Below are 15,975 nucleotides of genomic sequence, written 5' to 3'. Positions count from 1 at the left end.
GAAAAAAAACAGTCTCAAGACAGGGTTACTACTTCTCTCTAACCGTGCTAGTCAACACAAAGTGGAGTCTCTCAAGAGTCAACAGGACTCTTCTTCACTCTCTTGCAAGGGCCCATTTGGTTTCTGACCACATCTGACTCTTCCTAGGAAAAGCAATCTCTAATTACAAGGACCAGAAGGGGACTATGCCAGGAGACAGCCGATGCCTCTAAAATGAAATGAAGAAAACCAGCTTTCCTTATCGCTTTCAAAGCCTCATGTTTTTGAAAGTCATCTTCTTTTGTCTCTGTTCCTAGAAGACAGTAGGTTGGAATGCTAGAACTGGAAGGCAATTGTTCTATGAGTATGTCTCTTAATCAGTTTCTTCACATAAGATGCCTTCTTTCTTCCACCCATGTGCAAGCAAATGTGCACAGCACCCAGTGCTCACAAGGGAATGGGCCTGTCACAGCTGCTACTGCTCACCCACTGTGATGCAGGGGGATTCAGGAAACTAAAATTTGCTTTTTGCTGCCTTGGAGTATTTATTGAATTCATGCTATAATGCTATAATGTCTGTAAAGTTCAAGAAGATTTGTGAAACTGTTTTCTCAGGCATTATTTTTCAAAATCTTTGTGACTGTTTCTTCAGCTGCCACGTGTTTTTCAGAGATATGAGCATTCAAAGCACACTGGACAGTTCATAAGCACTAGAGATCATAGAAATCATCTGATTTATTTTGAGTAGCTAGGAGAAAGCAATTTCAGTATATGGGGGCTATATTTCGCTTGGTATGGAACCAGCTGTTAAAGCTTATCTCTTTTTTATTTTTAATTCTATTAGTAATAAAATTAAATACGTGCATGTTAAATGGGGAAATATAGTCCAAAAGTTCTACAGACATGAGTTCAGGTGGCTTCATTCCACCCTGTAGGTGAAGAAGGCCATGCTGGCTGAGGCTTGATAAAATTGTTTATCATTTTGCATTCTGAAAATGCCATACTCCACAGTGGTAAAAAAAAGTAAAATTAAATTAGGATTGTTTTAAAGAGCTTTTAAAAGTGCCATTGGAGCTAGTTTCTCTGTCCCTCTGCTTTTAAACCCTTGCTTACTATGTATCTAAATGTACAGAGGGCACAGGGTAGAAGGACCCAAATAAAACTCTAAAATTACATAAATGCTTTTCGATACTTAAAATGTCATATTTTTTAAGTCTGATGTTGTGAGCCTTTCTGAAAAACAAGCTGATCTTTCTGGGAAAGAAGGTCCCTGTTATGGTGAAGTTCTTACTGCAGAATTCCAAGAAAATATACGTTATTGTTGTGATGAGTTTTATGCGTTGGAAAGCAGTTACTGAGTCAGGGTGGAATCCTGCTAGATCCTGCCTCTATCACAATTTTTAATTTTAAAGGAAAATTATTGGTTTTAGGCATAAATATTATACAGACAGTGAGAAAAACCCATGTAATTTGAGCAACAAAACTGGAAGGAAATGAGAACAGTGATAATATGACCAGAAACAAAAGGAGTGCAATGATGTGCACGGTGGAATGATTTGGGGAAAAAGCATTAAAAAATATTTTTTTCATAATAGCATATATATCAGTGAAGATTGATCAGTATGTAGCAGTTGCAGTGGATCAGCTAGCCAAATATTAGTGTTCAGCAATTTCTTCTGGGCCCAGCAGCCAATAAGGAACTGTTTCAGAAATGTCAGTCCTTTTATGAACTCTTTGGTAAGGTGTGGCTAGTATTACACATAATTATGCAGGATCTGTAGGATAGACAAGGCCATATGGAATAACATTACAAACATGTGAGTTTCACAGGTCTCCCCCTTTGCTTCCACTTGAGTAAAGTTAGAGTGAAATTTCACAGGTGTCTACCACAAAGAAAGTTGGAGTTTTTACCTCTGGCAAAGCTTTTGGTCATTTTGACCCAGTCTGGTTAAACTGAAAACAGTGCAGAATATGCCTAGATTACCTTGAAATAATAGATTCGTAGGTTCATAGATTATCACCCTTTGTGAGAATCTGTCTCTTGGTTTTGTCCGAATACTTTGAAATCATACTTAGACCATGCTAAATGCAAGCAGAAATTGTTAATTAGCACATAAAAAGTAGGCAATAGAGTTACAAATATTTATTAAATACCAATGTGGAAATTAAAGGAGAATTTACTTAATTTCTGCTAGGATTAAACAGAAAAGGCTCCTGAGTTTTTTTCAGTCACTGTTACTTTTCCTGATACCTGTCTGTAAGGTGTTACTTGTCGGGCCATGCTCATCACACAGCGTTACAGTGCCCAGTAACTGAATTTTTTTTTAAAAAAAACACACACTCCTTCCCAAAAAACCTTGTTTTTAAAAAGCCCAGGAAAATCTACACACATGCAAACCCTTAAATTGGGATTGGAGGCACAAGCGCTCTGAATTTAGCTACTACTCCTGTGAATGTTGCCTGAATAAGAAGACAGAATAAGGAGGAAAGTTGTTCTCCAATCTATATAGTGCTAGGAAGAAATAAATTTTATTTCTTTGTAAGAATTTCTGCATTACAAAAAAATCACTACAACCACAGTTATCAAAGCAAATCAATAAATATTTGATTCATCTTCCTTAAATTTAGATGTCTAAAGTGTTTGTAGTCAATGGACAGAAACAGACTTTTCTAGGAGTGATACTTCAAAACTCTCTTAAGAGGACTTCGAATGGCATGAAGCTTTTACTTTTCCTGACTACAGTGGACACCTAAATTTCAGATATCTGGGTTTGCCCTCCCAAAGAGTGAGATTCATCTTACCTACCCTTGGTCTACAAGCAAGGCAGGTTTTCTCTGCAAGTGAAGAGGGGCACCTCCAGAAGGCAGTTCATCCTGTTCTAAAGCTCCTTTCCAACTGATGGAGAAAAAGGCTCTCTTAAGCTGCGTCTCACTCTGTTAACTGGAGAAAGAAGAAGGTAAGACATATAGTTCAGATTAGATCTCTTACTATTAAATAGCTAAACAGAAATTAATTTCAGCACACATGTTTGCTTTTCAGCTTGAGGCTTAATAGCTAAACAGAAATTAATTTCAGCACACGTTTGCTTTTCAGCTTGAGACTCGGATGGTCATTTGCTGAAGTTTTGAGGGTTAATAGCTGCACATTCAGTCAGCAGGAGGCACAGCACGCTCTGAGCAGAAGTGCCACAGTGTACTCAGAACTCTGACAAGTGAGCAAAGTGATAACACAAAGTGGATCTGCTAAAATTAGTGGATAATCATTAGGATCCATATCACCAAGCTTCAGTTCAGAATTTCTAAAATGGGATAATATCACCCTCTCACTATGAAGATATTTTGTGAAAATAAACAAGTGATGTCTTCTGAACAATCTAATAATGTGTGTCACAGAATGGCTCCTGAACAAATTAGTAACTATTGTTAGAGCAAGATTTTAATATTATGTAGTAAACAAGCCCTGAGAGAAATACAAAATCTGAAACAGCCATTCACTGAGAGCATCAAGCATACCAGATGAGATAGTTTTCCTTTGGGCAAAAAACTGAGCAATCCAACTCTTAAAGAAAATCGCTTTAAGGCAAAACTTCAGTTGCAGATCCACCTAAATTTGGATTTCCTTACTCTTTCTTCCTTCATTTAGTAATCTTAATAAAGGTTAAATATAACTTTGGTGTGTATTATACTAGACTTCTGCACATAGATATGCAAAATGCATGCATATATGTATACATATATATTTATACATAAATGCCTATATATATACATTTTTCTGTGTGGATGTATATACATGTGTATGCATATACATTCATATTTGAAGCTGTGCTGAGGTTTGGAAGGTTAGCTTAAGTCAGTGGAGATGATTTAGTATACAGCTGGAAGGTGACATGGTAAAGGTGAGTGATAAATCATGTCTGACATTAGCTATAACTTCCTGGCAGCTAGAATATCTAGCTAGAATAAAAATATGGTTTAACATAACATTATTCAAAATATAGAAAAAATTCCAAATGTCCATGATTAAAGTGCAAGCATAAAACTGATTGTTGTATTAATAGTTGATAAGTTTCATAATAACCACTGCAATTCAAGGCAATTTTAGACCTGCAGTAGATTTAGAATATGATATTCCTGTTGTTAATGTTCATACAGTTTATATCTGTATAGATATTTATATTGTTCTCTCTCTTGTCATGCCTAAGTATGTAGCCAATGAATAACATGGTAAGATCCATTCACTAAATAGTCATGGAAAAAAGGAGTCAGAGTCATACAAGAAGCTTCAATGCGTAATATTCACCCAAAAGGCAATATTATCTTCAAAAGACAGCAGTCTTTTCCAAAAACAATTGCAGAGGAGCTGGGCATATTCCTATTTACAGAACAATTTATAACTTCAGAACAACTTGTTGCCAAATGGCTAGTTAAAATCAATGTGTTTCTGCCATGAGAAAAACATTGTCTCCCCTCTACAACTGTTTGAAAGTCTTATATAGGCAAAATAACTGCCTGCATGGGAAAAGAGTAATTGATCTGTACACAGTGTATGCACTGACCAGGCACAACCCAAGACTTGGATTATCCCTCCCAGCTTTACTGTTCATTATGAAGTTCCTGAAAGAGACAACATTTGAATCAAAGGTCATCATAGCTATTGCAAATGGCTACTATTCTCTGATTAAAGAAGACAGATGATAAAATTACACTTGGATTACAAGTTCTCTGATTAAAGAAGACAGATGATAAAATGAGATTACACTTGGATTACAAAAAAGTAAGAAATAAAGAAAAAAACAGCTGAAGAACCATCCCATACTGTTCACATTGTAAACCAGTTGACTAATAAGCAGTGCAGCCAAAAAATCCCTTGTCCACGTTCATTAACGAAAATAAAAAGTTTCCCCCATTATGGTTTCAGTGCTCTAGCTGCTTGTGCACACTTTTCTTTAAATCATGAGAAACTCAATTGGAGGGCAAAGAAAAGTTATACTGGTCCAAATGAAGTGGAACGCAGAGACCCATAAAGTCCCAGTAATTTGACCCTAGTCTAATTGAAATCAGTTAAAAATAGTCCCAGTGACTTCAGTGCTGCAGAATCAGCCCCTAACCACTGAGAAGCCGACGGATTTTACTATCTCTGAATCCTGAATGCCTCATTTGGGATTTAAAGAAATATGTGATTAAAATCTAATTTTGTCACAAGATGTACTCGGACTGAAGCTGAGCAAATAATTGATCATGAATAATTTATCTGAGGAAGTTTATCTCTTTTCTTTGTCCCTGAACGTCCATGAATAGATCATCATTTCTTCAAATTCACTTTTGCAGACTCTTGATTCTGAATCAATTGGGTGCAGTTTTCCTCACACATGAATTACTCGATCTTTACTCTTTCAGCTGTGTTAATTATTTATGATTAGTCAGAAATCTCATGATGTACTCCTCTAATAGTATTTCTGGCACAGATACTCCTTTAAAACTAAATTTCATGAAAAAAAAGAAAATCACTTGCACAAGGGTTTAACAGAATCTCTTTCTGTTTCTTACTTCAAAATGCAAATATAAAGGGGCATAAGCATGAGCAAAGCAAAGTTGTTTAACTTTGTTTAACTGGGTAATTAGTCGCAGATTTCCCTGTCTTACTTTCCAATAGATCTCTATTTTAGAGATTGCATTGTAGTAGAGGATTATAAGGAAATGAATTGCCAGTCCCTTTATATGTGATATGGCTGCAATCTTGCAATAAAAAATGCTATCTTTTCTCTCTCTAAAGCCTTGTGAGGTGATGTTATCATTGCTTCAATTTATACAGACATGTTGGTGTTCATTTTTTAAAATGCAGAGATCAACTATCTATTCCCTATCTATTTCCCTATTTTTAATAAAGCTGAATTCAAGTTTGAGTCATATTTATTAATTTCCTATCCTCTTTCAAATTTCTCTGTCAGTTTCATCTGTGTAAAAGTGAAGTATTATAAATTGGAAAGAAAAATCATATTGAAAAGCTGAAAAATGTGGGTTTAATTGTAAAAAAAATTAAACCACATGTTAAAAAAAAAACCCTGTAACATTTCTTTCTTAACCTTTTGAAATCCACAAGGGGAAACTCTGTATGGTGTATGTCAAGTGAAGAAATTTTCGATGAATATTTACTTGATAAATAATAAACCAGTACTGTCAAAGTAAAAAACTTGTAAACAAGGAAAAGTTCCTACAAGATTATAATTTGTACTGTCAAGAAATACGTGGAAGTTTGCCAAAGATGAGAGTGAGTCATCATGTATTTACAAACTGTTCTTGTGAAAACACCCAGAATTGATCAAGAAAAATCTGACACAGTAAGTGACTTTTCAGAAACCATGAATCTGTAAAAAATTTGATATGTTACAAATAGTTATTAAATTAAAAACAATAGGGGTAGTGTGGCAAAATTGTCATATTAGACATTTCATTTTTAAGAATTTTTTCCTCCTGAAATTTAGTGTGAAAAATGTGACAGTGAAGGTAATAATATATTCTCACATGAAATTAGATCGCATGAATCCAAAGTACTCAGAGTAACTGCAAACACCAGCTTAACTATGATCAGAAGGACAAGCTGAAGGATTATACTACCACTTTGAGTAAAACAAATAGAGTATCAAAAGATAAACAGAGGCAGCTGATACAGGTTTGTAGACAACGTGCTACTTCTGTTATGATATGATCCCACTACTGCGTTACAAAGTGACCCTCCCATGGGAGTCAAGAAGGACTTAAAGGCAGTATAATTTGAAAAAACGTGCTTTTGCACAATTGAAAAACATACAGAAAGAAGAAATAAAACAGTGGAATTTAAAAATCTTTCAGTTAAGATGGGGGGAGAAAGTAACTTCTCACAAAAATTTCTCATTTGTCCTGAAAAAACACTGCTATTACAGACACGGAATGCTTATTTTGTCCTGATTTGCAACTGAATTAATTAGGTATATATTTTGCTGGGAATTGTTCAGTGCTAGTGTTTTGAATACAAAATATTAATTTATCCAATTTGACTCTTTCTGGAGGAAGCTATCAAGAAATATTTAGTTAGGGAATATGTCTCAAAATGTAACTTTATGAAAAGAAGTGTTATAAAGACACAGATATCCCCCAAAACAACAGCCAATTAATAATATCACTTAGGTATTAGCCACAGGTCCTTATTGTTTTGTTTTCTCTGATTTGAACCTGTATTTCAGCATCCCACCGGAATATCCAACAACCATGCTAAGAATCTGCTTTCTCTAGGCCAGAGAACACAGATTCATTTATACTTAGTTTAAGCATCAAGAAAAAAGAAAAAAAAGAGAGCGAGAGGGAAATTCTGGATGAGCTTATGTATTTTGTGTGTAACCTACAGTGGAAGTTCATATTTATTTTAGAAACAGAACTTAATTTTTTGTGCAAAGAACAAGGGGGGTACCGGAAAGATTTAAGGATGCTTATTTTGCAGTAGCTAGTATCCTGCTGAGGGTGAAAAACAAGAATAAACAAATAAGTGCAAAATTGTGGGTCCTCCCTAATTCTTCGTAATGACTTCCCTGGATTTGTCCTGGGAAGACTGGGAAAATATTCTGGCATGATGTTATCCTCACATGTTTTGCCAGGTGTGATTTCTCTAATGCAGCCGGTAAAAAAAAAAAGGAGGTCTAATCATTTGATAGTAGAGCCTGCAGTATTCACTAATATCAGATGCTGAACATGGTGATGACAGCAACATATATTCTGAGATCCTGCTCACCTAAATGCAGAGCGATTAATAAGACAATTCTTTGGTTCTGATCAGAGAAGAGACCTGGATTTAGATCCTTACCTTACTAGCCTCCACACATACCTGTAGAAATGTCAGTATCTTGAATGGTAACATATCTTTTTTGGTTTTGTCTCACTCTTTTATGAAAATAACCTTCAAAAGTTGCTAAAAGCATTAATGTTTTTCTTTAAATACATGCTGGGTTATCCCCAGGCATACACATGCCACATACTGTGTTATACTCATCTGATGACCTACAAGGAGATGGTTTCTAATGCACACCCATTAAATGCAATAGAATGATTTTGTATTGTCTAAAGATTCCTTGATGCTTTATCTTTCTCAGTGCGTGAAACAAAGTGCAATTGAGAAACAGACATTTTCCATTATAGATGTCTATTAAGGAAGCACACAGCTTTGATATAATTTAAAACAAGACAACAACAAGAAAAAAAATTCGAACCAGAACAAGCTGTTTAGCTAACCCAGCTTTTTTTGCTAGAGTCATATTAGGAAGCCTTCACGTTAACCACTCTGCTACAAAATTGTGGGGGCAGCAACTTCCAGGAAAACGACAGTAGCAAACAGCATGGGGAGCAGCAATTACTTCATCCAGCACCGACATCTGAGGAGTGAGCAGCTGCCTGAAAGGTTGGACTTTGTGCCCTCCCGAGTTCTGACAAGTCTCAGAAGGTATGCTAGCTGAAAGAGATTGCAACTGAATGAGGTTCTGCTCCTATTTCACACAACTCCAATATAAGAAAGGAAAACCATCTTCACTCTGCTATTAGTCTCCACTGGTCTGGAATCTATTTTTTAACCATTTCAGTCTGTGGAGCTCCACTGACTGATGTAATTCAAACCTATAAGATCAAAGGGCCTTTTGGCAGTTTCCAATCTCTAAAACTTTCAGACACCCTGGAGACGAATGCATTTTTAGAATATATTAAGGAAATATAAAGCCTGAGATGTTGCATAGTTAAAGTAAATCCATAAAATTTATTTTCCAGAATTCATCCCTTGTGGCCTAGTGATATACAAGGATGTAAATACAGCATAGTATCCTTAAAAATATTTTAAAAACATACAATAATGCTGCAGAAATAATAAAAAGACATCTTTCTACATATCCTGCGGTCTGTCATAAGGTCAGGAAATAAAATCTAGGAAGAATAAAGGCAATTTAATTATTTCTGTAGGTCAGTGAGCAGTTAACATTGGTATCCTGATATAAAACTAGATTTAACACAGATGGGATAGGTTAAACATTTGAGTATATGTATGCCCAAGATCATAAATAACTGTCAGAGGCTTACAATAGATAAAATTCTCAAAAGGACTTTTGTAAAACAGGAATATGAGTCCCATTGAAAATCTCATTTAATTTCAAGGTGTGCTCTCAAGATTTATATTCCATTAAGTATTTACCATATGTGCTTCTCTGAATCAGATGGCTAGAATCCCTGTTGAATTGCCAAAGGGGGAAATGAACACATTTGCTAACCTGTAAATGTCTCTTGTTGACTTGGAAGTCACGCGCTACGTGATCTATGGTTTGGAGGCTGCTAGCGGAATGGACATCGATCCATAACATCAAAATGAAGAGGAAAAAAATAACTTTTCTGTCAGTACCTTTGTCATTTCTGCTGTCAGCTGTTTCAGGACTGTCAAGAGAAAAAGAAAAACAAGGTCATTTCCCTAGATTGTAATGCAGAAAGAGAGGTAAGTTTCAGTGAATAGAGCTCACTAAAAACTTTAAACAGGGCCATTTCTACAGGAGAGTACCATGTACTCCAGTGCCAACTGGAAAGCTCATGGGATTTAATCAGCTTCACTCAAATTTAATAGACATAATCAAATCAAAGCAAAGTTAAAATTAATAACCCACTTTAAAGTTTCATGTTTTGTCTTTCATATGATAATATTAATCCTGTATTGTACTCATCGTACAGTACATTTAATAATATTCTTTTTTAAAACACCATGAAATAGATTTTCAACATTGAAGGAAAATGCTTCAGAATATCAGATTTTATTCCAAAATCAAAGTGGTTGGAATTTCCATTCTTCCCCCCCCTCAAAAAGTGGACTTTTTATCCTGTTTGGGAACAGTTCTGAATTCTGAAATGCCAGATTATCCCACCAAATTGCAAATTGTACTTTCTGAACATTCCCAAATTTTAATTTCTCAACGGGATGGCAAAGCTCCAGCAAGCTCTATCATTTTTCCTGCCCTCTGCTGAGGAAACACCTTTCAGGCACAGTTCCTTAGTGGAGCTTTGGATGGAGAGCCGCAATGGAGTATTCATCAGGTGCTCAATGGTGAGCGCAGCTAGTTCACCATATTTTCTGCTGGAGCTTCTGTGCTTCCTTGCATGTGTCTGGACAATCTGACTTCCTCAGGAGGCATCTCCATCTCAAGGGTTCTGTGTTGCCTCTTCAGGTCTTCCAGGACACCCTGCAGGTGGGTGTTCTGCTCCAACAGCCAACTGCATGGGCTACTAGGAAGCACCATGTCTTCGCCTGCAGGCTCCGGCTCCTGGAGCAGAGCATCTGCCACAGCCTCGCATGTTGTTTGCGGCCCAGCACTGTGGCTTTTCCAGGGTCTCTCTTGTTGTGCCAGCTGGAAAGACCAAGGCTCGATCTGTCTGCTGGCTACTGCCAGGCCCCAAGGCCCATTTCCATCAGGGGAGCAGGATCTCTGTATCTCTTGATGGTGCCCAAGAGGGCCTTTGGACCATCAGGACCTTCAGGGGAAGGCGGGCAGTTCACCCGCCAGCTGCTCCAGGTTGTGCTTTATGAAGAGTCTCCTCTCCAGCTGCAGCCCATTCCGGAGGTGGCAGATGCGGGTGGGCTGGTAGCCATCTGTCTCCCAGCCGAGCTCATTGAGGACATCCTGGAGCTCGCTGCGGGCTGCCCTGCAGCTCCGGCTGGACCTCACCGTCTCCTCAGCCAGCACCTCACAGAGCTCAGCCTCCCCCCGTCGCAGTGGCTGGTGGGTCTCTGCTGCTGCTGGTCCAGCTCCTGCAACCCCTGCCAGCAGCAGCTGCGTGCCACAGGCCTCCAGCCCATGTCATCCCACATCGTGGCTGATGGGATGGGGAGCAGGATGTCGGCCACTGAACGCTGCTGCCAGCAGTCACCAAGGGGTGTGTTCCCTGGGTCTGCAAGGGGCAGCAGCCTCCTGACTCCATTGCAGCAGCAGCCTCCCTTCACCATGCAGGAGCAAAGTCAAAGTCAGCCATGGGCCAGGGGTGGGCAAGGGTGGCCTTATATGTGTGTCCTGGCCTTAAGCGGTCAAGGGACGGCAGTATGGCCTTACATGGAATGTCCTGGCCCCCCTGCATGGTGGACTTTGTGGCCAGTTGACCTTGTCTGGCCACCAGGTGCCCACCAACCTGCTCTATCACTCCCTTCCTCAGCGGGACAGGGGGTGGTGGGAAAAAATTAAGATGGAAAAGAACTCATGGGTTGAGATAAAGGCAGTTTCATAAAGAAAAGCTAAGGCTATGCACGGAAGCAAAGGCAAACAAAAAGATCTCTTCTCAACTTCCCATCAACAAGTGACATTCAGCCACTTCCCAGGAAGCAGGGCCTCAGTATGTGTAGCGATTGCTCCAGAAGGCAAAAGCCACAATAAGAAATGTCCTCTCCCCTCCTCCTTTGCCTTAGCTTTTATTGCTGAGACTGACATCATACAGTATGGAATTTCCCTTTGGTCAGCTTGGGTCAGCTGTCCTGGCTATGTTCCTTTCCAATCTCTTGCCTATCCCCAGCCTACTGGCCTTTGGGTGTGAGGTGGATATGGAGAGAGAGCCTTGATGCTGTGTGAGCACTGCTCAAGGGTAGCACACTAGTGTGGTAATGACACCTTTCTAGATACGAATACAAGGCACAGCACTATAAGAGCTGCCATGGGGGAAAGTTAGCTCCATCCCAGCCAGATCCAATACATCAGGGAATATATATCTGCATGTGCAGATGTTAGTTAGTCACTTTGCCAATTCAAATATCACCTGGCTGTTTTCTTAAACACAGTGCATACTGTATCTGTACTAGGAGAAGCAATTGTGGGCAAGATCTTTGTTAAGAGTGTATGCAGAGCTATAGGAGGTCTTGTTTTCCTCTGGGGCATAATTACTTACTTTTGTCACCACAGCTAATGTAAAACCTGTTACTAAACTTACCAGGTCATTAGCAGCACCTCTCAGGTTTTTCTGCTTCAGCTCATGATGGGTACAGTAGCAAAAGATGAGCCCAGAGCATCTTGAGCAGTGTGATAAGAAGAAACCTTATTCCAGGCTACAAGGTGGCAGAGCTTCTAATTAAAGCATGGTCCCCCAGCCTTTGCCCTGTTCCCTGCTCCTCATACCAACTTGTGGAAGGGTGAGAAGGTCCAGGCCACCTTGCTGTGACATCAGGTCATGGAGTACAGAGAGGACATTGCTTTGCACTGTGTAAAGATATGAAATTCTCCTTTGTAAATGCATTTAAGACAAAAGACAGCTTTGCCCAATAGGAAACAAAGATTGCATGAGTACATGGCTAACTTACCTGTTCACTGATGGAGCTGTCATCCCTGGATACAGCTAAAGCTGTGACATGGGCCCAGCAGTTGGTTGTGCAACACCTGTGCTCCATTCCTTTTCTAAGACAGCAACTTTCACCACCATTAAACTCACTTTAAAATATCACAAAAAATGAGCTCTCTGAGCTGCAGAATAGAACTTTATGCACCAATACCAAGCTTCTTTCATTATTCACCATAATCTGATTTCCTCTTCTTGTAAGAAGTCAGACTGTGACAAATTATTTGAACCAACAGACTTACCACGAGATACAGCGTGCATTGTTAGTAGTATTCACAGAAGAGGGAAATAGAGATAAAATATATTTTTCTGAGACTTCTCTTTTGCATGACATTTTGAACATAGTGCATCTGCTGTGTAGTAAGGGAAAAGAAACACATTTTCAATAATTATCTGTGAATACTATAAAATATCATATGTTTCTGTCTCCCTTCACTAGAATAGGCTACAGTTTTTCTGTACAACTCCTGTATGAGGTAGCTGTAATTCTATCTGCCAGCTAATCTATGCTTGAGCGCGTTATAGACAACCCAATCTCCCAAACCTCACCCAGAGACAGATTATTATTTCAGGGGAATTGCTGTTTTATTTAATATAGTAATTACATATTTAATCTGGCTTATAATATTGTATGTACAATTCTGTAGATAGATGTTTTACTCACTGTGGCCATAAAATGTAAGGGGATCTGTGATTAAATATTAATCATTTACATAATCTACCGTATGTTCTTTATGGAGTAAAAGGAGGGTTAGACTGCATTTGGCCCATATCTGAATAAGGATCATTTTTACCCTTACAATCCCCAACAATCAGGGAGAAGAATCAGGGCCTGGAGCAGATATGATCCCATAGAAAATAAAGAAAAAAGTAGCTAGTCATAGTGAATAATGTAAAAATATAGGAACTGACTTCCTGGAACACATAAAAGGTCTCTCTACTCCATATTGTGTCTTGGACAGTGAATAAATCAGTGGAAATGTTATTTGTTTGGAAAGAAAAAGGTGCAGAGTGATGGGGTCAAGAGAATGATTAAACAATGTGAAGAGATAGGTGTATGTACCTCAGGTGTATGTACACAAACGCATACAGCTTGGTGAAACAAGAAGGGGCAACTGAAGCACTGCGTGTGGTTACAAAACTATGACATTGCAGGACTAACTGAGATGTGATGGGATAGCTCTCAGGGGAAAAGGGGTGTATACCTCTATGAGAAGAAGCAGCTCAGACGTGGGGAGATCTCATACAGGATGGGCAACAGGCTGGGAAAGAGTTTGTGGGCCAGAATCAGAGAAGACGTCGGTGAAGGTGACCTCATGGTGGAACTGTGATACAGACCACACAATCCAGGTGAGAAAGTGGACAACACCTCATTAAAAAAAAATAATAATCTTTAAACAACTCAAGGAAGTCTCTGGATCATAGAGTCTCTTCCTTAACAAGGAACGTTAACCTCCCTGACACTTGCTGAAGGACAAAATGGCAGGACTCAAGCAACCCATGGAATTTCTAGAGGGTGCCAAGGATAGCTTCTTGACACAGGTATTGGATAGGCCAACCAGGATTGTGCACAGCTGGATTTGTTATTCAGAAATGAGGAAAAAGTGGCTGGGGACGTGAATCTCAATGGCAGCCTTGACTGTAGTGACCATGAAATAATGAAGCTGAAAACCCTGCAGAGATTGAGGAAGGCAAGTACTGGAGCACAGACCCTGGGTTTTAGGAGAGCTCATCTAAGAGGGAGAGAGAGAAAGAGACATGAGTTCAGAAGGATATTATGCTATTTTCATGAAAAAATAATAATAAAATAAAAAGAAAGTAATGAAATATATACAAAACCAATATCGAGCTCCTGTGATAACAATCACATCACCGGCAGGCATAGGGAAAATCCCAGACTGGACTCAGCAACGGAGTTCCACTGGGAACTGGATTCTGCATCTGGATTCAGGAATGCAAGGATCAGTATCAGAGGCAGATGAACAGAGAGTCTTCCTCTGATGCTGGCCATTGAAGGAAGAGAAGGTGACCCTTTGACCCCTGAGCTTTTATACTGAGCATGATGCAGATGGCATGGTATACTCTGTTGGTCAGTTTTGGGGTCACCTGTCCTGTCCGCTCCTCCCTGCAGATGCAACCTCTCTATGCTTTTCTCTTCCAACCCTCTAATGGGGCAAATAACAAAGTCAGCTGATCTTGGTTGTTATAGCAATAAGTATAAGCAAGAGCCACTCTGAGTAGCATTCCTTGGCATAAATTATAATCAGGTTTTATCACACTAAGAATGAGCAGTTTCTGCACAATAAATTGTTAATTTCAGAGTTTCTGAGAGTTAGAAGAGGCTTAGCTAAGAAGTAAAATTACTGAAGAGAAAATTGGTTCTGGTTTACCTCAAACCAGGACAACCTTTTTAGAAAAGGTGGTGATGAGGACAACCAGATCTGCACACAATATTCAGGATTCGGATGCACCATAAATGTACACAGCAACAAAATGATGTTTCCTGATTTGTTCTCTATTAATAATTCCTAGCTTGCTTATTTGTCTGGTACAGAACACTATGTTGTTGTGAGATGTTTTCATAGAATTATCCATAACAACAATTTCTCGTCTGAGTGTAATAGCTAATTTAGAAGCTATCACTGTGTATACATACTTAGGCTTGTTTTTCTCCAGGTGCATTACTTTGCATTTATCAACACTGGATTTCATCCACCACTTTATCACCCAGCCACTCAGTATCATGAGACTCTTCCCTAACTCTCTTCAGCTGGCTTTGAATTTTAATACCCAGAAAAATGTAAAGGTATCAGGAAACTTGTCACCTCATTGTGTATCTTCTTTCCAGACAAATGAGCACACTAAATGGCCCAGCTTCCAGCTTAGTACACCATTGTATTTCACTGGTAACTCCCCACCCCAGCTGCTCCTTTAATTTCCTTTTAACAGGCTCCCTCATAATTACAATTCCTCTTTATGAAGCTTGAATTCTTGCAGAAGTTCTGGAAGGATTTTTTGGTCCTAGAAAATAAGTTACATTTGAAGTCACGGTTGTCACCATCACAGTGGCTCTTAGAAATGATCTCACAAAGCCAATTTGCTTAACACTTGTTTAACTGAACTTACTTTCACCTTTGCATCAGTCTTTCCTCCTCTGCCATTTGTAAATCAATTTTGCCCTGCTGCTAGGGTCTTCTCGTGAGTGTGTTTCTCCCATCAAATTTCTGATTCTCTTTATGCCCGTACCATTTTAGCCCCACCTTACTTTGAGGCTTCTGGCATTTATCTAGACATCCTGTCTTATTTTAGTTCCCTATTTTTATGTGTCCTGTTTACAAAGGCCTTTGTTCATTGAGAATGCACTTTGACTATATCCTACCTGAATTTTATTCACGCCGGCCACATCTGAGACATACAGAGTTATCATGAGCTATAGGACACTGGGAGCATGCTTCTGTGTGCAGCGAGGGATATCACACTTCTTGAAGCATAATCCCTCCCAGCTCTCTCCTTCCCCTGCCCCCCGAAAGTCTGTCTCTGCCTTGCCAGGTCCTTGGAGTTGTTTTGCCAGCGCAACTGACTTCATAACACCCAAAGTAGAATATAAATAACACAAACATGTAGGAAGATTGG

Source organism: Calidris pugnax, unplaced genomic scaffold (assembly GCF_001431845.1).
Source record: "Calidris pugnax isolate Ruff unplaced genomic scaffold, ASM143184v1 scaffold141, whole genome shotgun sequence".
NCBI classification, from domain to species: domain Eukaryota; kingdom Metazoa; phylum Chordata; class Aves; order Charadriiformes; family Scolopacidae; genus Calidris; species Calidris pugnax.
This window is presented reverse-complemented; position numbering follows the sequence as displayed.